The following is a 24,864-nucleotide window of genomic DNA, read 5'->3' on the forward strand; positions in this document are numbered from 1 at the left end:
TAATTCAATAGGGGAAAAGTGGATCTGCAAAGGTTAATGTTGAAGTAGCTGTTTTAGTTTACCCATTTAATGTGCTGGGCAGTGTGGAATGATCATCTCTATTAAGAAGTTTTGGTACTTTATCCTTAATTCTGTCCCAGTTTAGAACTTCAACCTCTGGTTCCCTTTATTCATTTCCTAGTGCTGCTATAATAAATTACTACAAACCAGGAGGCTAAAACAACACAATTTTATTATCTTGCAGTTCTTAATGTCAGCAGTCTGGCATGGCTCTCAGCAAGCTAAAATCAAGATGTTGGTAAGGCTGTCTTTTTCTGTTTTTGTTATTCTAATATTAGAATTATTTTCTTTCTATAAGCAAATATCAGCAAACAGGGGCTGGAGAAGAAGTAGAAATGCTTCCCAAACTTTAGAAAAAGACATACGTGTAGACTAAGCATTTATTAAGATGGTTGTTCATCTCTCCACGGGCAAGGGCTCACCATCATATCATTTCAGTGGAAGAAATTAGTAACTGTCTTTGCGCCTGAGAGTAACATACTTGAACTAGAATCATGATCTCTGAAGACTGCTATTTTTTTCTTCATTTACAAAAAGAGGTTTCTGTACCTTTCGCCTTAGACTCTTTCTTCTCAGCTATAGCTGAAGTGTGGCTTCATGTGTGGACACTGCATGTTAAAGACATAAACAAAACCAAACTTTTGCAGCAGAGTGTTAGTAGGGACAGGAAGAGACTCAGAACAAAATTGTATCTGGAGAAGTTGGAGAAATTTTGAATATTTAACCAAGAAAAAAAGTACTTAATGAGTCTGGAAAGCAAGAGAATGAAAATAACAACTTTTAATTGTTTCAGTATAAACATTATAGGTGCTTACTATGAGCTTGGGATGCTGCCTTGGCCGTGAGAATACTGCAGTACTTAAGACTCAAAATCCTCTCTCTTGTAGAAATGGAGACATAATTAGATAATTTTAAAACAACATAGTAAGACCTGATTTCAAGTTATGTTTATGATAGTTGCTTTTGAAGTTTACATTCAGGCTGTCACGAAGGTGTAAGATTCACTGGCTTAGTGCCATTATAATTTTATGATCTCTAACCTCAAAAGGATCTTTCCACCAGTTCTCTAAAACCCTTCTTTTTTTCTCTTTGGACATGAATCACCTTTGATCCTTCCATCTCAGCATAATCTTTACCATCAACATGTGAACACGTTCAAGTCCCACCCTTCTTAAAACAAAATCCTTTCTGAATTCATGTTCCTCTAACTTATTGTCATTCTCACTCCCTTCTACTTTATACGCCAAATGCTCCAAAGCATATTCTACACTCCATGTGTCTATTTTTCACCTCTGATTCTCTCCTCAACCCATCACATTCCAGCTCCCAACCTCAGCAGTTTCTACAAGAAATTGAGCCATTACCAGACTCATTAATAATTATCTCATTGCAAAATGCCATGATTAAGTCTTAATTTTTACTGTAGTTGACCTCTTTGCAGTAGTTGACACAATTATCTACTCCTTCCTTTATAAAAACAAAACAAAACCAAAAAACTCTTTTCCCCTTTATTGCATGACATCACCCTACATGGAGCTTCCCCCACCTCAGTAGCAGGATCTTTTCTTAGTATTCCTTTCCATCTCTTAAATTGGGTGTCCTGGCCCTCCATTTTTCTCACTCTATAAAGTATCCCAGAAAATGCCCATATATTCTTATATCTTTCATTATTATCTACATGCGGAAATTGCCAAACTCAAAGCTAATGCCAAGAAAAATTATATGAGCTCCAGACTCGTATATCCATCCCATTACCTTTGATATCCCATAGAGAGCTTGAAATGAGTATGTTCGAAACTGGACACATTATCTTCTTCCCACTTAATACCATATCTGCTCCTGTTCTCCCTAACTCAGTGAGCAGGATGACCATCTACCCAGTCACTCAAACCAGAAACCAGAGTATTATCTCTGAGGGCCCACTCCGTGGCTTGCTTGTGGCTATGCAAGGACAGTCTCTCCAGCTGTGCAGTACACAATCTGCCTTCCATTCCCACAACCCCATATATCCTCAGACTGTCCTATTGATTGTCCTCCCAAGTATCTTCCACTTTCCTTGCATCCCATTACCACTGCTCTGGTATTATTTTCCATCATTTTTGGGCTGTACCACAATTAATCATAATTGGTTATTCTCCTTCCTTTTTTGCACTCAACTAAATTTTCCACTGAAATAAGTTTGTTTCTAAAATGTAAATATGGGCCGGGCGCGGTGGCTCAAGCCTGTAATCCCAGCACTTTGGGAGGCTGAGACAGGCGGATTACGAGGTCAGGAGATTGAGACCATCCTGGCGAACACGGTGAAACCCCGTCTCTACTAAAAAATACAAAAAATTAGCCGGGCGAGGTGGCGGGCGCCTGTAGTCCCACCTACTCGGGAGGCTGAGGCAGGAGAATGGCGTAAACCCGGGAGGCGGAGCTTGCAGTGAGCTGAGATCCGGCCACTGCACTCCAGCCCGGTCGACAGAGTGAGACTCCGTCTCAAAAAAAAAAAAAAAAGTAAATATGATTATGTCCTCTTCTTAGTGATATTCTCCTTTAAGTTGATCCTTATTTTCATAAAAATATAGTCTGAAATCCATCAAGACCTACCTCTCTTTGCTTCTCTGGTCCCCAACTCACATATTCAGCTATGATGAACTATTATTAGTTCACCATACTTTCTTTTCTCTGGACCTTTGCATATTTTCTTCCATTTCATCTGTCTGCGATACTTTCATTTGCTTAGCTATTACTGCCTTCAAAGAGCTGAAAGGACACTCCCTATGATTAACCTTATATTATTACTATTAGACTCTGTGAGGGCAGGAAATTTGTCTGTCCATTGCAATATTGTGTCTCCAGTGTTTAGCATAGCCCCTGGAATTTAATATATGTTTTGTGTATATGTGTGTGTGTGTGTATATATATATATATATATACTGATTTTAAATAAATTTTTTAAATTAAAAAAGATGAACCCAATAAGTGAAACAAAGTACATGTTTATATTATGACAGACATTCACTGGCTTAATATAAGAGAATTGGATTCTCTTGAACAACTCGATTGTCCAATACTGGCATAAATAAATAAATGGATAAGAGATAATGTATTCAGTACTTTAACTGTTGCTGCACACTTGAGGATCACCTGGGGGAAATAGGGGCCTGGAGAAACCTCTTTCTTCTATGAATCAGTCTTTCTAAGTTAAAAGGTTTACTAGCTGAATGAATGTATTTTAAAACTTTATAGTCTACCTTTAATTATAAATTATAAATATGTAATTATAAATTTCCAGAGAGTAACTGAAAATCAAATGGGCCCTGTGTAGTAATTAAATTTATGACATGGTTAGTAAGCATTTTAATGCAGAAAATGTGTTTAATGCACTTTAAAACTGGCCCCTAGAACCCACAAATAAGAGAACATATAAAATTTGTCTTTCTGTGTCTGGCTTATTTCACTTAACATAATGACCTCCAATTCAGTCCATGAAACATAGACAACTATAAATGAAATTGTTTAAGTTCTAAATTCTCACTGTTGAGAATAAGTCTTTTAAAATAGTTTTTACAAGGTAGAGATAAAAGTTAAGGTAGCCTCTGTCCCCTCGTAATAATAAAAATTGCTCTATTGCTTCCTAATATTTGTATTAGTAACTGAGATATTTTCATAAAGATGACAATTAGATAGGAGTCAGACCTGGAGGTAACATGTGAACATGCTCTGCATTATCCTAAAAAAAAAGGTTTATGCTTGTTTAGCAGCAACTACTGTAATTTATAATATATGGTTTCAAAAGAGCCTTTGCAATTTTTCCTCTGTATGATCTCTGTTGAGTAATTATTTACGTGCATTAAAATGGTCAGAGGATAACACAAGCTAACAACTAACTTGCAGTGATAAAAAAAGAAGTGGAGAGCTGACAAAAATAAGATTTTCAGGTAGAAAATATCATCTTTTTTTTCCTTTCTCAACAAAACATGGTACAGATCACCCCACTGTCACTGTACAAAAAATTAATGTATTGACTTAATTCTTTTCAAGCAAAGGATGTTCTGTGCATAAACAAGTGACTTGAGCATTTTTATTTTTAAGAGTCAAAATGACATGCCTTTAGCAACTTTACAGATTTAGATATATATAATCATTTGCAAAGATAGAGATAATTTTTCACTAGTTCAAATTTTTTGTTCAATGAAAATGAGTGAACTTTGCTTTCAGAGAAACAATATCTTTGGGGGAATCAGGTGGGGGCTTAAACAATAGTCCACCTTCTCACTGGCTTTGCAGGCAGAGATCTTCAGTCTGATTCTGGCAGAGGGTAGGCCTAGAGGTCCCAGCAAAGGGTGAAGGGATGCTGATGTTTACTTCCTGTAGATGTTGATACCTAGAGAAGCAAGAGAAAACTTGAATATTGATCCTGAAGGTCCTTTAGAAGGCAAATTCAGGAATCAAACAAAAGTAAATGAATCAGAGAACCAGCCAAAGATTTGGAGATTCCTTAGAAGGATCATAGAAAGACTTCTGAATTGTAACTATTGCCTACATAGATAGCATACTGTGGAAGGCTGCTATTGAGGATGAAGATGCAAAGAATGAAGAGAAGTAACGCCGAAACTTCAAGACCAACTAGAAGTAAGTATACAAAGATGAATTAAAGATGCCTGGCTTAAACAATGGTGCAGGTCACAGCAGGATACAGAAAAATGAAGAGAAACAAATAAGGCAAAAAAAGGAAGTGAGTTTAGTTTGGTTAAATAAAGCTTATGTTTCCTCTAAGACAGGCAGGTAAATTCCTAAGGGATGATAAAATTTTAGGGTCAGTAGGGGCAATAACAGATACTAAAATTGTTAAGAAAGGTAAGGTAGGCATAGGATACTAGAGTCTCATTAGAGAAACCATATGAAAAAGTTTGTCCAATGCAGCAAAGGACGATTGGCAGGTTTCAGATTATAAGAGGTCAACTAAATTGACATAGGCTGATCTCTGGTGACTTGTGAGAGCAGTGACAGGACAGTGATGAGTGGCAGTCAATCATACTGTGGTGAAGAGCAAAGAAGGAGCTGAAAAGTAGAGGCAAAGGGTGCACATTGTCCATTAAGATGATTGACAGGAAGAAGTGCCTTGGTAGCTTGAGATATTGACAAAATTAAGAACATATCTCTGAAAATTGACAAAATTTCTTGAGCAGGTTTTATCTTAAAGTTTGAGAAAAAGAATAGGTAGAAAAAAATTAAGGTACAAGAATATGATTGACAAGTCTCAGAGAAGTATAGAGATTGGTAACAAGAATCTAGCAAATGAGGTCAAGATAGAATAAGAATAGGAGAAGCTCCTGCCCTGAGACCAAAATAAATGTTATGGAAATATACATAAATGTAGGATCAGCCTCTAGTTCTTTACAATGATTTGTCAGTGATAAAGAATATCTACAATGTTTAATTGATTTAACCCTTTTATTTTTTCCTTTATTAACTAACAGTTAAGACATACTATGTTTTATTTCAGTTTAAACAATGAACATATTAATAGATGTATGATTTTATAATGGTTGCCATAGGTTAATTTCCCAAAATAAACAACCATTCTGGAACCTTTGAAGTTATTTTAATCTCAATAGTTCAAGGCTTTTAGAATAATTTACCAGCTATACCTTAAATACAGTTTTTTTTCTGTTAATGTAATAGAATTTTAAAATAAAGAGAAGAATAGCTTCACTTCCGTAAAGATTGCAAAACTAATTTCCTCATTACTTATTGCCATTGAAAACTCTCATTCTCTTATTCCTTAAGTTAACAATTTTTTTCCAATAAAAATACAGATAATGAGCAAGACTTTATTACAAAGTACAAATACCAGGAAAACAACCTAATGCTGAACTCTACTCAGTGCTGCGTGAATTTATTCAGGCCTGGCTAATTAACGGATGGATTTTTCTATATTCAATGTTTGTTATACTATTCTGTGTGCTAAAATGCATCAATATTATACCTGCTATTCCAACTAGAAATATAACCAAAAAGTAAAAATTCACTTAATTTATAGTTAACTAAAATTCCACACAAACACTAGCTTTCTCATTTTTAAGAGTAAATGAACATTTTAAAGTCTGTATGGATTAAAATTAGCATATTTCCCATGTGTGTTTTATACACGTTCGTTTCATGAGAAAGCTCTTAGATGAAATACTACATAAATCAGATTCTAGAAAATATTTTTAAATTGCCAGGCACTTTACTCATTAACTCACTTACTCTTCATAAAAAACCACCTGAGGGAGAGCCTATTACTATCTCCATTTTACAGATGAAAAAGTGAGAAAATAAGTTAACTTCACCAAAGTCACACACAGCTGGGTGGAAGAGGAAAGATCTGAAGCCAGGCTATCTGGCTCCCAAGTCCAGCATCAGAACCACCTTGCTATTCTGTCTTCACTGGTTTTGACTAAGGGTGGAGGTTTCTGGCTTAAGTTATTCTCAAATACCATCAAAACAATGCATTAAAATTGAATATTTAAATAATAAAACAATCTGGTCTACATAATTTCAAACAACCTGTTTGAGTCGAATTACCATATACTCTGAAATTGTGTAGACAAGACTTTTTCTAGACCACAACTACTCAAGGAAAGCTTCCCATTTCAGTAATTTTATGTCCCTGTGAGAATTGCATTCACTCCTTCAAAACCTAAGGAGTATCATTTAATAGGTGAACACACACTTCCCTGACTTTTTAATGATCACCATTCTAACTGGCATGAAATGGTATCTCATTGTGGTTTTGATCTGCATTTTCTAATGACCACTGATTGTGAGCTTTTTTTCTTATGTTCGTTGGCTGCATAAATGTCTTCTTTTGAGAAGTGTCTGTTCATATCCTTTGCCCACTTTTGATAGGGTTGTTTTTTTTCTTGTAAATTTGTTTAGGTTCTTTGTAGATTCTGGATATTAGCCCTCTGTCAGATGAACAGGTTGCCAATTTATTCTCCCATTGTGCAGGTTGCCTGTTCTCTCTGTTGATAGTTTCTTTTGCTGTGCAGAAGCCCCTAAGTTTAATTAGATCCCATTGGTCAATTTTGGCTTTTGTTGACATTGCTTTTGATGCTTTAGTCATGAAGTCTTTGCCCATGCTTATGTCCTGAATGGCATTGTCTAGGTTTTCTTCTAGGGTTTTTATGGTTTTAGGTCTTGCATTTAAGTCTTTAAACCATTTTGAGTAACTTTTTGTATAAGGTGGAAGGATGGGATCCAGTTTCAGTTTTATGCATATGGCTAGCCAATTTCCCAACACCATTTATTAAATAGGGAATCCTGTCCCCATTGCTTGTTTTTGTCAGGTTTGTCAAAAATGGCAATCATTAAAAAGTCAGGAAGCAACAGACACTGGAGAGGATGTGGAGAAATAGGAATGCATTTACAATGTTGGTGGGAGTGTAAATTAGTTCAACTATTTTGTAAGACAGTGTAGTAATTCCTCAAGGATCTAGAACCAGCAATACCAGCTGACCCAGCAATCCCATTACTGGGTATATACCCAAAGGATTATAAATCATTCTACTATAAAGACACAGGAACACATATGTTTGTTGCGGCACTGTTCACAATAGCAAAGGCTTGGAGCCAACTCAAATACCAGTCAATGATAGACTGGATAAAGAAAATGTGGCACATATACACCATGGAATACTATGCAGCCACAAAAAAAGTATGAGTTCATGTCCTTTGCAGGGACGTGGATGAAGCTGGAAACCGTCATTCTCAGCAACCTAACACAAGAGCAGAAAACCAAACACTGTATGTTCCCTCTCATAAGTGGGAGTTGAACAATGTGAACACATGGATGCAGGGAGGGGAACATCACACACTGGGGCCTGTCACGGGGGAGGGTGACTAAGGGAGGGACAGCATTAGGAGAAATACCTAATGTAGATGACAGGTTGATGGGTACAGCAAACCACCATGGCACATGTATACCTATGTAACAAACCTGCACATTCTGCACATGTACCCCAGAACTTAAAGTATAATTTTAAAAAATTACCTTCCCTGTCCTCAGGAGTATTTGAACAGAAAATCTAAAACCTGGTTCATTGTATATCCACACCATTGTAACTCCTTTCTAGGGAGAAGCTTTCGAAACTCTCAAACACTATCAACTTTCAATGGCAGAATTTTTTTTTTTAATGTACTCAAAGAAAGATCCCAGCTCACTGTTGCCCTGGTAACCATGGACCCCAATGTAACATATTCTTGAGGAGAAAGCGCAGTACTCTGTGGCATTTTCTTTAGCTGGGATAGTGCTGCACTCTCCGAGCAAGTTGATTCCCCTTTACATGTGGTCTTAAGAACATGAACAACCAAACTCTCTTAAGAATTTCCCACCAAACAGCTGTATCTCAGGTCTCTATTAGTCCTGCACATGTGTCCTATTATTCAATTTTCCAAGAGTCCTGAACAAGGTCATTGTTATTTAATCTTTTCTCCAGTTGTTTAAGGAACATGAAAAGAGCTGCCATGTGTCTCTAGCTCTGAACCATTTGATTGAATTTCCCAGATCTTTTTCTCTTATCTTCACCATTTATGGTCTCATATTGACAGCACTACCATCACTTCAACTAATACTGTTTAATACAACAGAAATGCTATTAGGTTGGTGCAAAACAATTGCAGTTTTGCCATCAAAAGTAACGGCAAAAACCACAATTACTTTTACACTAGCCTAATATTTAAATCTATGAATTTGCCTGTAGTAATTCTCTCTGTTGTGGGAGATAATTTAACTCATATTAATGGCATAAAATCTCTATATAGTCCTTTCTCTTTATAGAGACAAATCGGAAAGAAAGAAAATATGGGACTCCAGGCTAAAAAGCTGATGTTGAGCAAAGCATTTCACCAAATCTGAATATAGAAAAAGAGGTCAAAACTGAGCTTGAAGACTGGGGGTTAAGGGTTCTGTGTTACTCTGATAAGAATAAATGAGGCTAGATAATAAGTTGGCAAAAAAAAAAAAAGACTGCTTTTTTTTAAAAATAGAAATGTCTGGTACTCGATTACAAGTTCCAAGCCCTGTGGTTTAAAACCCTTTCCACCTCTTCAAAATGTCAGTGTTCACTCTCTACATCTGAAAACCTCATCTAAAGAAAATATGTCAATGTATGTGTGTAATGTAAGGAAAGGGCTGAATATCTTTCTGGGCATGTCATACAGCAAAAAAAGGAAAGCATATGTGAGATTTCAAATAATCCAGAACAGAGTAATCCATTAAGAAAAAGATCTTACAGCCAGAGATGTCTAAGAAAAAGATGAACAGTCCCTTTGAGATTCGGGCACATTAAATTTGGATTTTCAAGACCAGATCCTCTTGGAAGTTATCTAAGTGACCTCACAAAATTCTATGTTTATAGCGTTACTCTCACCTGCTACAAATTCGAACTATAAAAATACTTGTGTGACCAACAGCAGTATGACAAACAGGTATATTATATTTGTATTAATCAATTCTGATTGTCTATATTCTTAAAAGAATATAGAGCCACATTATATAAGAATAAAAATATAAAGTTATATTACATTCATTTTAAAATCCATTTTAAAATGGATTTTATTTCTCTAGCCTTTAATATTACTTCTTTCTTTCATATAGAGTTTTGGAAATCAGAAACAAATAATTAATCCTAAGTTGTATAATTTAGCTATTTTTAGACAAATTAAACACATTCCTTCTGAAGCCTCAGCTTAATTCACATATATTTATGAACCATGTATTGAAAAGTAAAGCTTGGAGTGACCTAAGCACTAGTAGTCCCTTCCCCTAGTTTTATTTTTTTAATTTTATTGTAGAAATACTCATTAACTACAAACTATATGTCAGGAAGATTATACATCACTGTAAAATAGATCCAGAATTGGTTATCACTGCATGTAACCAAGACAGAACTTACCTCCCTCTCACAATCTTGACCCTACCTGACTCCACCAAGGTGGACCTCACACCTCCTGTACATTTATCTCACGTTATCTTAGGTTTCTACAAAAATCTCTCTAAAAAAGTGTAGTGTAAATGTCTTAAACTACCTTTCCCACCCCCTTTGCTTAATAACTATGATAAAGATTTAATACTTTTGTGTTTAATCTTTATGAAAATGTACCCTTCTTATGGCCTTGATTTCATTTGGTTCCCAAAATCATTGAATTATTTTAGTACCTACTTTCAGATATCATTTCAAAACTGAACAGTGACAATAGAATAATTACATGTTTCTATAAGAGAGCCATTTAAAACTGTGGACTATTTTACTTCTAGGTAAAGGAAAAAGTAAAACTCTTTAATCGTGTTCGGCCGAAGGTCGTTATTACAGATGCTGCAATGAGTTGCCACAGTGGCAGAGACATCGTCAAGGTTTCTGAAAATACCAATTACCAGATATAGTTGGATCATTTAAAAATGTTGTTTGAAACATTTTCAGAGGGCTGAATGTTTTTTCTGGTTCATATAATTACCCAAGGCAAGTGCTTCCTTTAGTGGTCAGTCAGGTGAGCACAATCCTGCCCACACGAACAGGGTGGTTCGTGTGTATAGAACTCCATTAAGACAGAAAAAAAGTCAATATTTTACAAAACCGAAATTACACTCATTTCTTTCCCTCTGGAAGTAGTCAGCCTGTGCAAGTGCCTTTTGCTTCTAGTCACTGTGTAAAAAAAGTGACAAACTATTCCTTTATGATATGCAAGGCCTGGAATATGCTAACATAATTATGTCTTTTTCCCCTAATCTTATTCATCAAGATTGATTTAAATAAAATTGCTTTTGCCTCAAGTTGTTACTACAATGGTCTCAGAAAAAGGAAAGAAGAAAGGTTTTTACATTTTGACTACTGTTTTTGACATATCAGTGGTGATTATTTGAAATAAAAGTTTCCCTCTTAAATTTAGTGTTATGCATGGACACATAGTGGTGAATAACACACACTGGGGACTACTGAAGGGTAGAGGGTGGGAGGAGGGAGAGAATCAGGAAAAAATAATTAATGGGCACTAAGCTTAATACCTGGGTGATAAAATAATCTGTACAACAAACCCTCATGACATGCTTACCTATATAACAAACTTGCACACTTACCCCAGAACTTAAAAGTTAAAAAACATAAAAATACTAAAAAATAAAAAATTAGTTATCTTTTGTAAACATACATTTTTATTACCATTGTGGTAGACAGAGTAATGGCCTCCAAAGATGACCGCATCATAATCCCAAGAATAGGTGAATATCTTACCTTACATGGTAAAAGTAACTTTGCAGATGTAATTAAGAACCTTGACATGGAGGGACTATCTTGGACTAGTCCAATACAGTCACAAGGACTTTCATAAGAGGAAGGCAGAGGATCAGAACCAGAGAAGGAGATGAGACAATAGGAAGTAGAGGTTGAGGTAATACAAGTACATGAGCCAAGGAATGAGGGTGGCATTTACAAGAAAAGGCAAGGACACAGATATTCCTTTAAAGTCCCAGATGGAACAAAGCCCCACCAACCTATTTTAGATTTCTGACTTCCAGACCTATAAGAGAACAACTTTGTTCATTTAAGCCATTAAGTATGTAGTAATTTGTTAAAAGCAGTCATAGAAAACTAATAGAACCATACTCAATATTTTTTTAAATACAAGGATGAATTCTGCTGTCACATTTCTAGGAAAATATTATAGATTAATATTTATGACAGAATAACTATTGACATCATAATAGATGAATTACTTTTACCTAGCCTAATTTAATAAATCATCTGATCATCTGTATCAGTCACAGAAATGAAATACAAGTCCAATCGGTACCATTTCTCTTCATTTTAAAGAAGAAATAATAGTAAACTAACGATTTCAGATGCCCTATTCCTTTCTCCAGGTCTAGTAGGAAGAAAAGGTTTTCATTTGAAAGGAGGGAAAAATTTATGATTCATTGGGGAAAAAATTAAAGCATTTGTATATGACCACTTATTTCTTTAGAATGAGTGTAATAGCCTCTCATGAGTACAGTAAATGCATAAATATGTCTTTACAAAAGGAACCAAGATTGGTAGCCCTTTGAAAAAGTTTGCATTTATTGCAGTGACAGTAAAATGTTGCATAGGCTTGCAAGAGCTGTGATAATATTGCTTTACATGTGTATGTTAAAGCGCTGTGAGCATGGACAGCATGAAGGGAGTCATGATCACAAGAGCAGACAGCATTTATCCCTCGAATGCTCCAAGTCAATTAAAAAGAAAAGAGATTCTTACATCTTGAATGTGTGGGGATATTTTTTCGGGGCAGCATAGGAAAACGTTAGAATGATGATACAAATGAACAAAGATGGGATAATTCCTTGCCATTCGTAAGGGAATTAAAAAGTACTCTGTTAAGAGAAGCAAGCGAGTTTCTCAAAGTGAATAATAACTCTGAAACTGCATAGTCAAGCTGGCAATAACCAGAACGGGCCACAGAGAGTGGGTAGAAAATTAGCAATACTTTGAAAGGCTACTATATTTTTTCCGATTTTTAAAAATAAATGTAACTCAGTGCTTTTATAACTATTTCTTTGGTAGCAGATATACTGTTGCGACACAGGGGAATGCCCTTATGTTTCTGCAAGAGGAGAACACATTCTCTCCCTAGTAACCAAAGAAAGAGTTGATCTTTAAGGTTCTTTCCTTGATTGACATTCTACAATTCTATGCTTTAAGTTACCAGTTAAGCAAAGATCATCTCAGTGGAAATACATTACCTTGGTCAAACAACAGAATTTGAGAGTGTAAGTTAGAAAAGGCTTAGCCATAAATATTCTTTTGTATTTACCCTTAGAGAATGGCCCCTTTTTTGTCCTTAGTCCCTATTAGAAGGAAATGCAGAGATAATCAGGACATTTGGAATAAATACGAAACTAACATGGAAGTCAACTTCTAGAGAAAGGGAAAAAATCTAAAATCTTAAATTGGTATATCACCATTACAGAAACTGTTTGCGACCCTGAGCAGAATTACAAATTAATTATGGGAATTCTCTCGATTTACCTCAAAAAGTGCATATGTATGTGAAATACAGGAGTCAACCAAGCTGCCAAAGATAATTCTTTTTGTTTACACAGCATTTTCACCTGCGTGATTTCAACAGATTCTCATAACTGCCTTCTTAAATGAGTGTTACTAAACTTAAACCAAGGCCCCAAGATGCTAAACAAAAGTCACACATCCAGTATTTGGGAGAATCCAGAGGTAAACTCATGTCTTTGTATTTCAGAACCAGTCTTCAACTTTCATCCATTTTTTTCATTTGACTAACAGGTTATTTTGATCTTGAGAGACATAGCCAGAACTACCAAATGAAAATGCCAACAAAAACCACATAATCCCAAAGTTACTGAACCTTACAGAAACATTGTGAGAAGAAGTAAACAAAAGAGGTGAAAATGATGTGAAGGTTATAATGCCTAACATAGTAGCCCAACTGTCAGATGGACTCAAGATCAGAAGCAGAAAACTGATTTGAATAATAAAGACAGGTTGCTTTTTCATAGGTGACCTGAGAAGAATGCTACATTCTGATATCACAATAGCTCTTCAGCCTAACCTTAAGCCCCATCCATGACATTGATAATGGCATTGAAAAGTGAAAAACAACAGAAAAAGTTTATTCTATGGAAGGACATATTCTACTGAGTAGGATTGATGCTCTGTTATTAATATTCATTGGAAGGTCAGATGGATCAATTGTGGAAAATTTTGCTGTGGGTCAGCGCCAAACCTGCCGGGTGACATTAAGATAGTGACCAAAAAACTTCACAAGAGGGAGTAGAAACTGTGATTGGGGATGGTGAGGGGGATAGATCATTTAGAAATATAGTTATTTCATCCATTTTTCTCTATGCATTGTCAGGATAAATAAAAATGAATGTCACAACTGATTTTACTCAACTAGTTTTAAAATAAACACTCTATTCTGAAAATACTTGCAGAAGGAGCCTGCCAATTAGTGAAAAAGAAAGAAATTAAAAGGGTCATTTGATAGGAAAGCATTGCAGTAATTATCACAATGCATATAATTATCTTTTTCATTACTAATCACTGTTCATTCTGGCTGGTTCACATAACTGGCTATATTCAATCACTACATCTTTTTTTAAAATTAATTTAAGTAAATGTAGTAATGTCAATTATAAGCAGTGAATCAGGGAGAAACTAATGATTATAGATAATGCAATCATCCTGGTTAGTTGCTCTGAGAGAATGTCCTAAAGCTTATGAAAAGGAAAGCGTGAAGGCACCAGTCAGTGGACATAAATATGCTAGTATCATTTCTTTTCCAAGTCTTATGTTTTATTTAACATTGATTAAGTGTACAGAGGGTACTAGTATCTGGTCAGAACATGTAAAATTGCACAATCTTCACCAGTAAGGACCACAAGGTACCGAAGTCACAGATAGCTATCGGTTTTAAGCTTTTATTTCTAAAAGTTAATGCAGGCCAGGAGTGGTGATTCAGACCTATAATCCCAGAAATTTGGGAGACTGAGGTGGGCAGATCACCTGAGGTCAGGAGTTCAAAACCAGCCTGGCCAATATGGCGAAACCCCCTCTCTACTAAAAACACAAAAATTAACCAAACGTAGTGGCAGGTACCTGTAATCCTAGCTGCTTGGGAGGCTGAGGCATGAGAATTGCTTGAGCCCAGGAGGTGGAGTTTGCAGTGAGCCAAGATCTGCCATTGCACTCCAACCTGGGCGACAGAACAGGACTCCGCCTCAAAAAATAAATAAATAAATAAATGAATAAATAAATAAATAAATAAATAAAATAAAAAGTAAATGCAGTTACAAATGTCTATTGGGTGTGGTTAGCATAAGAGCATAGGGACATTAGCATAAGATACTACTAATTAACAAGGGCATCTGGCATAAGTAAAGAGCTGAATTTTTCTGAGAGAAAAAAAATATTTTAACACACTGGCTTCAGTCACCACACAGATTCTCTATTGTTCTACTTCAATAACTTGCCTCAAATCTCAAGTTAATCATTTGATAAAAGGGGGAATCCCTGCTCCCTGCTGTCCTGATAATATTTTGCCAGAGCTGGGGTAAGGTTGGCTGAGTCCTCTGCAAGCTGGATTCATGCATATATATTGGCTCCAATAAAGCCTTCTCAGTTTGGGTCATTAGTAGCACCCTGTCCTTTATATACACAGCTGCAGTTCTGATTATTTATCAGCAGAGCAAGCTCTCAGAATCGATTTTCTAGTAGAGGCAATACATTTGTATTAACCCTGACTATACTTTCTCTCCCAAGCAAGGCAGCCAACCAGGGTTGGAAACCCAATTCGTGGTTCGCATCAAGCCAGCAAATATGTTTTGACTGAAGTGCCAACTGAAACATCTCAATATCAATCCCAGTTGGAAAATGCTCCATAACTGATTATCATTGTCTGCCAGAAGCTCAGAAGGGGTGAATGATGGCAAATGCACAGCACTACTTTTTTACCATTCCTGCTGAGAACCCAAATTGCTACACTGTTATTTTTATACCGTTTTAATCAGCTGAACGTAACAGTAACTTCATGAAATAAACAACTAACCAGGAAAAGACAAGAGGTTTCCCTGAGAATATTGAAAACCTAATCATGATTAAAACATCATTTTTAAGATGTTGATTTAAGATTTTAAACAACTCAAAGGAGACATAACCTTAATTTTTTACAGAAATACTAGGGAAAACAAGAGTTAATTTTGATCAAATGGAAAGAACAATCAAATTTAGTCCTAAAGATCACCCCTTCATTAACAATACTAGCATTACTAATATTTTTTTAGTTACTTTAAGTTCCAAGACACATGTGCAGAACATGCCGGTTTGTGACATAGGTATATGTGTGTCCTGGTGGTTTGCTGCACCTATTGACCCATCCTCTAAGTTCCCTCTTCTCTCTTTCCACCTGCCAACAGTCCCTGGTGTGTGTTGTTCCCCTCCCTGTGTCCATGTGTTCTCATTATTCAACTCCCACTTACTAGTGAGAACATGTGGTGTTTGGTTTTCTGTTCTTGTGGTAGTTTGCTGAGGATGATGGCTTCCAGCTTCATCCATCTCCCTGCAAAGGACATGATCTCATTCCTTTTATGACTGCAAGGTATTCCATGGTGTATTACGTACCACATTTTCTTTATCCAGCCTATCATTGATGGGCATTTAGGTGGGTTCCATGTCTTTGCTATTGCAAATAGTGCTGCAATAAACATACCTGCACATGTGTCTTTATAGTAGAATGACTTATAATCCTTTGGGTATATACACAGTAATGAGGTTGCTGGGTCAAATGGTATTTCTGGTTCTAGATCCTTGAGGAATCACCACACTGTTTTCCACAATGGTTGAACTAATTTACATTCCCACCAACAGTGCAAAGTCTTCCTATTTCTCCACAGCCACACCAGCATCTATTGTTTTGTGACCTTTTAATAATTGCCATTCTGACTGGCATGAGATGGCATTTCATTGAGGTTTTGATTTGCATTTCTCTAATAAACAGTGATGTTGAGCTTTTTTTCATATGTTTTTTGGCTGCATAAATGTCTTCTTTTGAGAAGTGTCTGTTCATGTCCTTTGCACATTTTTTGATGGGATTTTTTTTTCTTTGTAAATTTGTTTAAGTTCCTTGTAGATTCTGGATATTAGACCTTTGTCAAGTGGGTAGATTGCAAATTTTTTTTCCCATTCCATAGGTTACCTGTTCACTCTGATGATAGTTTCTTTTGCTGTGCAGAAGTTCCTTCATTTAATTAGATCCCATTTGTTGATTTTAGCTTTTGTTGCAATTGCTTTTGGCATTTTCATAATGAAGTTTTTGCCCATGCCTATATCCTGAATGGTATTTCCTAGTTTTTCCTCTAGGATTTTTATGGTTTGGGGTTTTACATTTAATCCATCTTGAGTTAATTTTTGTATAATGTGTAAGGAAGGGGTCCAGTTTCACTTTTCTGCATACGGCTAGCCAGTTTTCCCAGCACCATTTATTGAATAGGAGATCTTTCCCCATTGTTTGTTGTCAGGTTTGTTGAAGATCAAATGGATGTAGATGTGTTATTTCTGAGGTCACTGTTCTGTTTCATTGGTCTGCATGTCTGTTTTGGTATGAGTACCATGCTGTTTGGTTACTATAGCCCTGTACTATACTGTGAAGTCAGGTAGCATGATGCCCCCAGCTTTGTTCTTTTTGCTTAGAATCATCTTGGCTACTTGGGGTCTTCTTTGATTCTGTATGAAATTTAAAGTAGTTTTTTCTAATTCTGTGAAGAATGTCCATGGTAGTTTGATGCAAATAGCATTTAATCTGTAAACTACTTTGGGCGGTATGGCCGTTTTCACAATATTGATTCTTCCTATCCATGAGGATAGAATGTTTTTCCTTTTGTTTGTGTCCTCTTTCATTTCCTTGAGCAGTGGTTTGTAGTTTTCCTTGAAGAGGTCCTTCATGCCCCTTGTTAGCTGTATTCCTAGGTATTTTATTCTCTTTGAAGCATTTGTGAATGGGAGTTCATTCATGATTTGGCTCTCTGCTTGTCTATTGTTGGTGTAAAGGAATGCTTGTGATTTTTACGTATTGATTTTGTATCCTGAGAGTTCGCTGAGGTTGCTTCTCAGCTTAAGAATTTTGGGGCTGAGATGATGCGATTTTCTAAATACACAACCATGTCATCTGCAGACAGAGACAATTTAACTTCCTCTCTTCCTTTTTTTTTTTTTTTTTTTTTTTTTTGAGACGGAGTCTCGCTGTGCTCCCAGGCTGGAGTGCAGTGGCGTGATCTCGGCTCACTGCAAGCTCCGCCTCCCGGGTTCACGCCATTCTCCTGCCTCAGCCTCCCAAGTAGCTGAGACTACAGGCGCCCGCCACCACGCCCGGCTAGTTTTTTGTATTTTTAGTAGAGACGGGGTTTCACCATGTTAGCCAGGATAGTCTCGATCTCCTGACCTCGTGATCCACCCGCCTCAGCCTCCCAAAGTGCTGGGATTACAGGCTTGAGCCACCGCGCCCGGCCCCTCTCTTCCTATTTAAATATGGTTTATTACTTTATTCTTGCCTGATTGTGATTGCCAGACTTCCAATACTACGTTGAATAGGAGTGGTGAGAGAGGGTGTCCTCGTCTTGTCCCAGTTTTCAAAGGGAATGCTTCCAGCTTTTGTGCGTTCAATATGATATCGGCTGTGGGTTTGTCATAAATATCTCTTATTATTTTGAGATATGTTCCATCAATATCTATTTTTCTGAGAATTTTTAACATGAAGAGATGTTGAATTTTATCAAAGGCCTTTTCTGCACCTATTGAGATATTCATGTGGTTTTTGTCATTGGTTGTGTTTATGTGATGAATTATGTTTATTCATTTGCATAGGTTGAACTAGACTTACATCCCAGGGATGAAGCCGACTTGATCATGATGGATAAGTTTTTTGATGTACTGCTGTATTTGGTTTGCCAGTATCTTATTGAGGATTTTTGCATCAATGTTCATCAGGGATATTGGTCTGAAGTTTTTTCTTTTGCTATCTCTTCCAGGTTTTGGTATCAGGATGATACTGGATTCATAAAATGAGTTAAGGAGGAGTCCCTCCTTTCAATTGTTCGGAATAGTTTCGGAAGAAATGGTACCAGCTCCTTTTTGCGCCTCTGGTAGAATTTGGTGGTGAATCTGTTTGGTCCTGGGCATTTTTTGGTTGGTAGGCTATAAATTGCTGCCTCAATTTCAGAACTTGTTATTGGTCTATTCAGGGATTTGACTTCTTTCTGGTTTGGTCTTGGGAGGGTGTGTCAAGGAATTTATCCATTTCTTATAGATTTTCTAGATTATTTGTGTAGAGGTGTTTACAGTATTTTCTGATGGTAGTTTGTATTTCTCTGGGGTCAGTGGTGATATCCTTTTTATCATTTTTTATTGTGTCTATTTGATTCTTCTCTCTTTTCTTCTTTATTAGTCTAACTAGTGTTCTATATATTTTGTTAATTTTTTAAAAAAACAAGCTCCTGTACTCACTGATTTTTTTGGAGGGTTTTTAGTTTCTCTCTCTCCTTCAATTCTGCTCTGATCTTAGTTATTTCTTGTCTTCTGCTAGCTTTTGGATTAGTTTGCTCTTGCCTCTCCAGCTCTTTTAATTGTGATGTTAGGGTGTCAATTTGAGATCTTCCTAGCTTTCTGATGTGGGCATTTATTGCTATAAATTTCCCCCTTATCACTGCTTTAGCTGTGTCCCAGAGATTTTCGTACATTGTCTGTTTGTTCTCATTGGTTTCAAAGAACTTTTCTATTTCTGTCTTAATTTCATTATTTACCCAGGAGTCATTAAAGAGCAGGTTGTTCAATTTCCTTGTAATCATGTGGTTTTGAGTGAGTTTCTTACCCCTGAGTTCTAATTTGATTACACTGTGGTCTGAGAGACTGTTTGTTGTTAATTCCATTCTTTTGCATTTGCTGAGGAGTGTTTTACTTCCCATTAGGATTATGTGGTTGATTTTAGAATAAGTGCCATGTGGCACCAAGAAGAATGTATATTCTGTTGATTTGGGGTGGCGAATTCTGTAGATGTCTGTTAGGTCCACTTGATCCAGAGCTGAGTACAAGTCCTGAATATCTCTGTTAATTTTCTGTCTTGTTGATCTGTCCAATATTGACAGTGGAGTGTTAAAGTCTCCCTGTATTATTGTGTGGGAGTCTAAGTCTCTTTGTAGGTCTCTAAGAACTTGTTTTATGAATCTGGGTGCTCCTGTATTGGGTGCATATATATTTAAGATAGTTAGCTCTTCTCGTTGCATTGATCCCTTTACCATTATGTAAAGCCCTTCTTTGTCTTTTTTGATCTTTGTTGGCTTAAAGTCTGTTTTGTCAGAAACTAGGATTGCTTTTTTTTGTTTTGTTTTCCATTTCCTTGGTAAATTTTCCTCCATTTATTTTGAGCTTATGTGTGTCTTTGCAAGTGAGATGGGTGAATACAGCACGCCAATGAGTCTTGACTCTTTATCCAATGTACCAGTCTGTGTCTTTTAATTGGGGCATTTAGCTCATTTACATTTAAAGTTAATATCATTATTTGTGAATTTCATCCTGTCATCATGATGCTATCTGGTCATTTTGCACACTATTTGATGCAGTTTCTTCATAGTGTCATTGGCCATTATATTTTGGTGCTTTTGCAGTGGCTGGTACAGGTTTTTCCTTTCCATACTTAGTGCTTTCCTTAGGAACTCTTGCAACACAAGCCTGGTGGTGACAAAATCCCTCAGAATTTGCTTGTCTGGAAAGGATTTTATTTCTCCTTCTCTTATGAAGTTTAGTTTGGTTGAATATGAAATTCTTGATTGAAAATTCTTTTCTTTAAGAAAGTTGAATATTGTCCCCTAATCTCTTCTGACTTGTGGGTTTTCTGCTGAGATGTCCGATGTTAGTCTGATGGGCTTTCCTTTGTAGGTGACCTAGCCTTTCTCTCTGGCTGTCCTTAACATTTTTTCTTTATTTTGACCTTGGAGAATCTGACGAGTATATGTCTTGGGGTCGATCTTCTCATGGAGCATCTAGTGGTGTTCTCTGTATTTCCCATGCTTGGAGATCTTTGATCACTCAAGGAGACTGGAGAACAGCAAAGATGGGTGCCTGCTCCTTCTTCTGGGATCTCTGACCTCAAGGGACACCAACCTGATGCCAGTAGAATGGCTCCTGTATAGGGTGTCTGACAACCCCTGTTGGAGGGCCTCAGTCACTTGGCTGGCATGGGGATCAGGACCCATTTAACAAAGTACTTTGACTGTCCTTTGGTGGAGGGGGTGTGCTTTGCTGGGGGAAACCCACTCATCTGTGTTGCCTGGATTCCTCAGAACTACCAGGAGGAAAGGTTAAATCTGCTGGTCCACAGAGACTGTGGCCACCCCTCCTGCTGGCGGCTCAGACCCAGGCCCTGGCTGGAGTTGTTGGAGTTCCTGCAGGGAGGTCCTACCCAATGGGAAAGGATGAGTTGGGGCAGGCCTGAAGAGGTGCTCTGGCCACAGTCTGCCACAGCTGGTGTGTTGGGCTGTGGGGGACACCTCTTGAGACCAAGCTGACCTGCCTCCCTGGCTCCAGCAGGGGGAAAGCTTGACCTGGAGCTGCAGACATCGCTGCCACCCTTCCCCTGCCCAGGGAACTTAGTGTATTGGGCAGTTAGCAGTTCAAGTGCTGGCTGCTGCTCCTCCCCTAAGGAGCTCAAATGGCTTAGATGGCAGGCAGCCACAGCTGTGGTGCTGGTCGCCCCTCCCCCTGGGAACATGGCAGGCTTAAGCAGATTCTAGCAGAGAGGCTGTTGAGAATCTGTGCAGGTCCAGGCTTGGGACCCTAGGCCTCAGTGGCATGGGTTCACGAGTGGGATTTTCTGATCCGTGGGTTGCACAGTTCTGTGGAAAAAGCACAGTTTCCCTGACTGGGTAGCACGCTCACCCACCGCCTTCCTTGACTTGCAGGTGGGGGCTCCCCTGCCCAATGTGGCTCTCAGGTAGGCTGCTGCACCACACTGATCTTCCTTCCTGTCCTTAGATCACGCCAGTTGCCTAGTCAGTTCTGATGAGAGGACCTAGATACCTTGGATGCTGGTACAGGATTCACATACTACTACGGTTCTTTTCAATGGCAGCCTCCTGTCGTGGCTGCTTCCAGTTGGTCATCTTGGCCCTACCCCACTAAATTTTTATTCTTGTTTGTGTATGTGTGTCTGTGTGCTTTTCTAAAGCTCAGATCATCACAAGTAGCACATATCACAGTCAGGTAAAGTATTATAATTCTATTCTAAGTAAGGATTTTGAATTCTTAGGAATTAAAAAAAATAGTAAATGTTATTACTACACCTTATAAAAGTATACAATCTGAAATGGAGAAATGTAACAACCACCCAAGGGTTTTTTTCTAAATACAGAATTATTTTTGTAATAAAATACAGATAATACAGATAATTTTAAATACCTGTTTCAATTTAAATTTGAGAAGGAAATAGAAATTTGTGTTTTATTTAAAGCTAAATGAGTCTTTCAGAGATTTAAAACTTTCTCTGCTGCCTTCCTTTGTTGCAACCCATGTAAGTAGTTGTGTGTGTTTTACTTTCCAGTTATCCATTTTTTTTCAATTTCCACAACCCCGTAAAATTGCTCAAGGCAAACAAGATCTTTGTACATCCAAACAGACTTCAATTCTCAAATTTTACTCCTAAGACTATCAAAAATTAAAAACTACAGTCTGAGGACCTAAAGAATTTGCCAGTACTCCAGTTTGTTTACATGAATGATTATATGAAAAGTATAACATAAAAACATGTATCTTGTCTATGATGATGAAAAATCATAAAAGCGTATTTCATAGAAAAAAACACTAGGAAATATACAAATGACATTAGTTGCATTAGATATTAAGATGTAGCACCTTAAACATGTCTTGTCTTTGTAAAGAACCTATTACACAGATTTCTAATCTTCCAAGACTCTTCATCAACTATTAACTGAGGTGTGTAGCTTTTAATGTAGTTACACTTTCCTACAATGATTGAATAAAAACAAATTTTGTTTACATGCCCATATGTACGCATGTGTGTGTGTTTGTGTGCATGTGTCATTTTCTATTTCTACAGTGTTTTTAAGAGTTTGACAACATAACACATAGGCTACCACATGTAAAAATTTTAGCCAGACAAAAACAATGTCTAGTTAGAAAAACAAAAAGGCAATATGAAGATACTGAATGTTATTATATTTAAAATCATTCACTCCAAAGAATTCAAGACTCTCTAGATCAGTAACTTTTTAACCTGTTAGACCACCTTATGATTGATTTTGACTCTTTTTCTAAAGCAATTTGACTGCTAAAATTGCAACACTGTGTTACCAAACACATTTAAAATTGTAAAATACATTCTAGGTAACACTATCTCAGAAATGCTACCAAGTTGAGTCTGTTTGAGTTTCTTTTCCCTGCATATTGACTCATTAAAGTGACATACTTTACTTCTCCCTGACCTCATGATTTAATATACATGCTCCTAAACCTATAATGGTCATCCTGATAAACCAATTATAAGTATAAAATATTGTTAAGTTGAAAACGTTCTTAATACACTGAATCTACCAAACATCATAGTTAGGCTAGCCTACCTTGAATGTACACTTACATTAGCCTGCAGTTGGGCAAAATCATCAAACACAAACTCTATTTTATACTGAAGTGTTGAATCTTATAATTTATTGAATACCATACTTAAAGTGAAAAACAGAATGAGTGCATGGGTATCAGGTTCCTATTGCATGCTTATTGCTCTCACTCTACTGTAAAGCCAAAAAATTGTAAGTATAACCCATAGAGAAGTTGGGGACCATTTGTATTGTTGTTTCCTATCCAAACCAATGTCATAAAGTCACCAGATCTCAATAGGAAGCAATTGAGTTAGTTGACTGTCAGAATAGGTTCTGCTGAAAAATTAGGATGGATCTATAAGCTCTTAATTAACCACAGTCTACCTATAAGGACTTTTCTATCAGAAAAGGTATCACACACTAAGGGGAAATGAGAATTATAAGGAAACTAGCTTTCATTTCAGGTCAAGAAAACCACATCTCTTTCCAGGGAATGCCCAAGTCCTCCATTCATTTATTAAACAAAGTTTTCTTGGGAAACTTACTCTGTGCCAGGCATCATGCAAGATATTGATGAACAACAAGACTGACACAATTCCTGCTCCAACACGGGTGAGACTAGTTGAGAGAGACAGACGTAGGGAATAACGATATCAGCAGATGCATGAAATAATGAGGGTACACAGTAGGTGCATCTTACTTGGAATTACAGAGGTAGGCTATTCTAGAACATTTTTAAATGCCTAAGCTGAGAATTAAAAGATAATTAAAGTTAGCCAATCAAGGAAAAGGGATAATTGTTTTCAGAGAAAAGAAACAGAATATCCAAGGGCCTAGATAATAGAGAAAGAAAATGGAATCTCAGGACTCCAAATTCACTATGCCAAAGGGAAAGTTAAGCTTGGGAACAAAATCTCGCAAAAACTGCCTTCCTTTGTCCAAAAACAGATAGCTGTAATTTCACATGTTTACTTTGTCTTATGTAAAATGTAGACATACTGTGTGCAAGATGACTGCATAATTGACTTTTTCCTCTACTTTGTCTTTTCACATGTAGAATGTAGATTCACCGAGCACGAATCAGAGCCTCTCAAGAATGCAACCACTTGCCTCATTGCCTACCCTCACTCCTTTTTCTTCTTCCCCTCCGGCTTGCTCTTTCTCCTTTTTAAATATTGAAGTTCCCAAAAGCCTCCTTGGAAAAAGCACAACTCACGGACCCTCCTGTGACGTGTATTTCTTTTTCCTCAATGTGTCTACAACCTTGGCAGAACACACCTCAAATCGATTGATACCTGCTTCAGTCACTTTTTGGTTTACAGGATCATGGCACAATCAGGAAATTTCCAAATTCTAGAAGAGCTCATGAAAGTGGGCCACCCAGGCTTTCATGATATTCAGAGGTTTGTGACCTGATAGATTAAACAAAGAACTAGGCAACCATGGCAAGGACGTGGATGACACCTGACCCTTCCGTATCGCACTAGCTAGAACAAGTAAGGCTCTTCATGGCTGGAGCAATTTTTTTATTGGTTCGACAAATGAAAGGAAACAGCCTAGAGTTAGTAAGGGACCATGGCTTGGGTAAGTACTAAGGAATGACGACAGAGCAACATCAGCAATCATTCATTAACCAAAGGAAGCAAGTTGTTGGTGTTTTCAGT

The 24,864-nt window shown here is 37.1% G+C and overlaps 1 long non-coding RNA gene across 1 annotated transcript; it reads left to right on the forward strand.

The window, feature by feature from the left end:
- Positions 1-264: 264 nt before the first annotated feature.
- Positions 265-24,864, forward strand: LOC110742896. Its single transcript, XR_002521152.2, has 3 exons — positions 265-298; positions 4,596-4,680; positions 24,258-24,864. It is a non-coding gene; the product is annotated as an uncharacterized LOC110742896 (long non-coding RNA).

This window comes from Papio anubis, chromosome 4 (genome assembly GCF_008728515.1).
Source record: "Papio anubis isolate 15944 chromosome 4, Panubis1.0, whole genome shotgun sequence".
Lineage (NCBI taxonomy): Eukaryota > Metazoa > Chordata > Mammalia > Primates > Cercopithecidae > Papio > Papio anubis.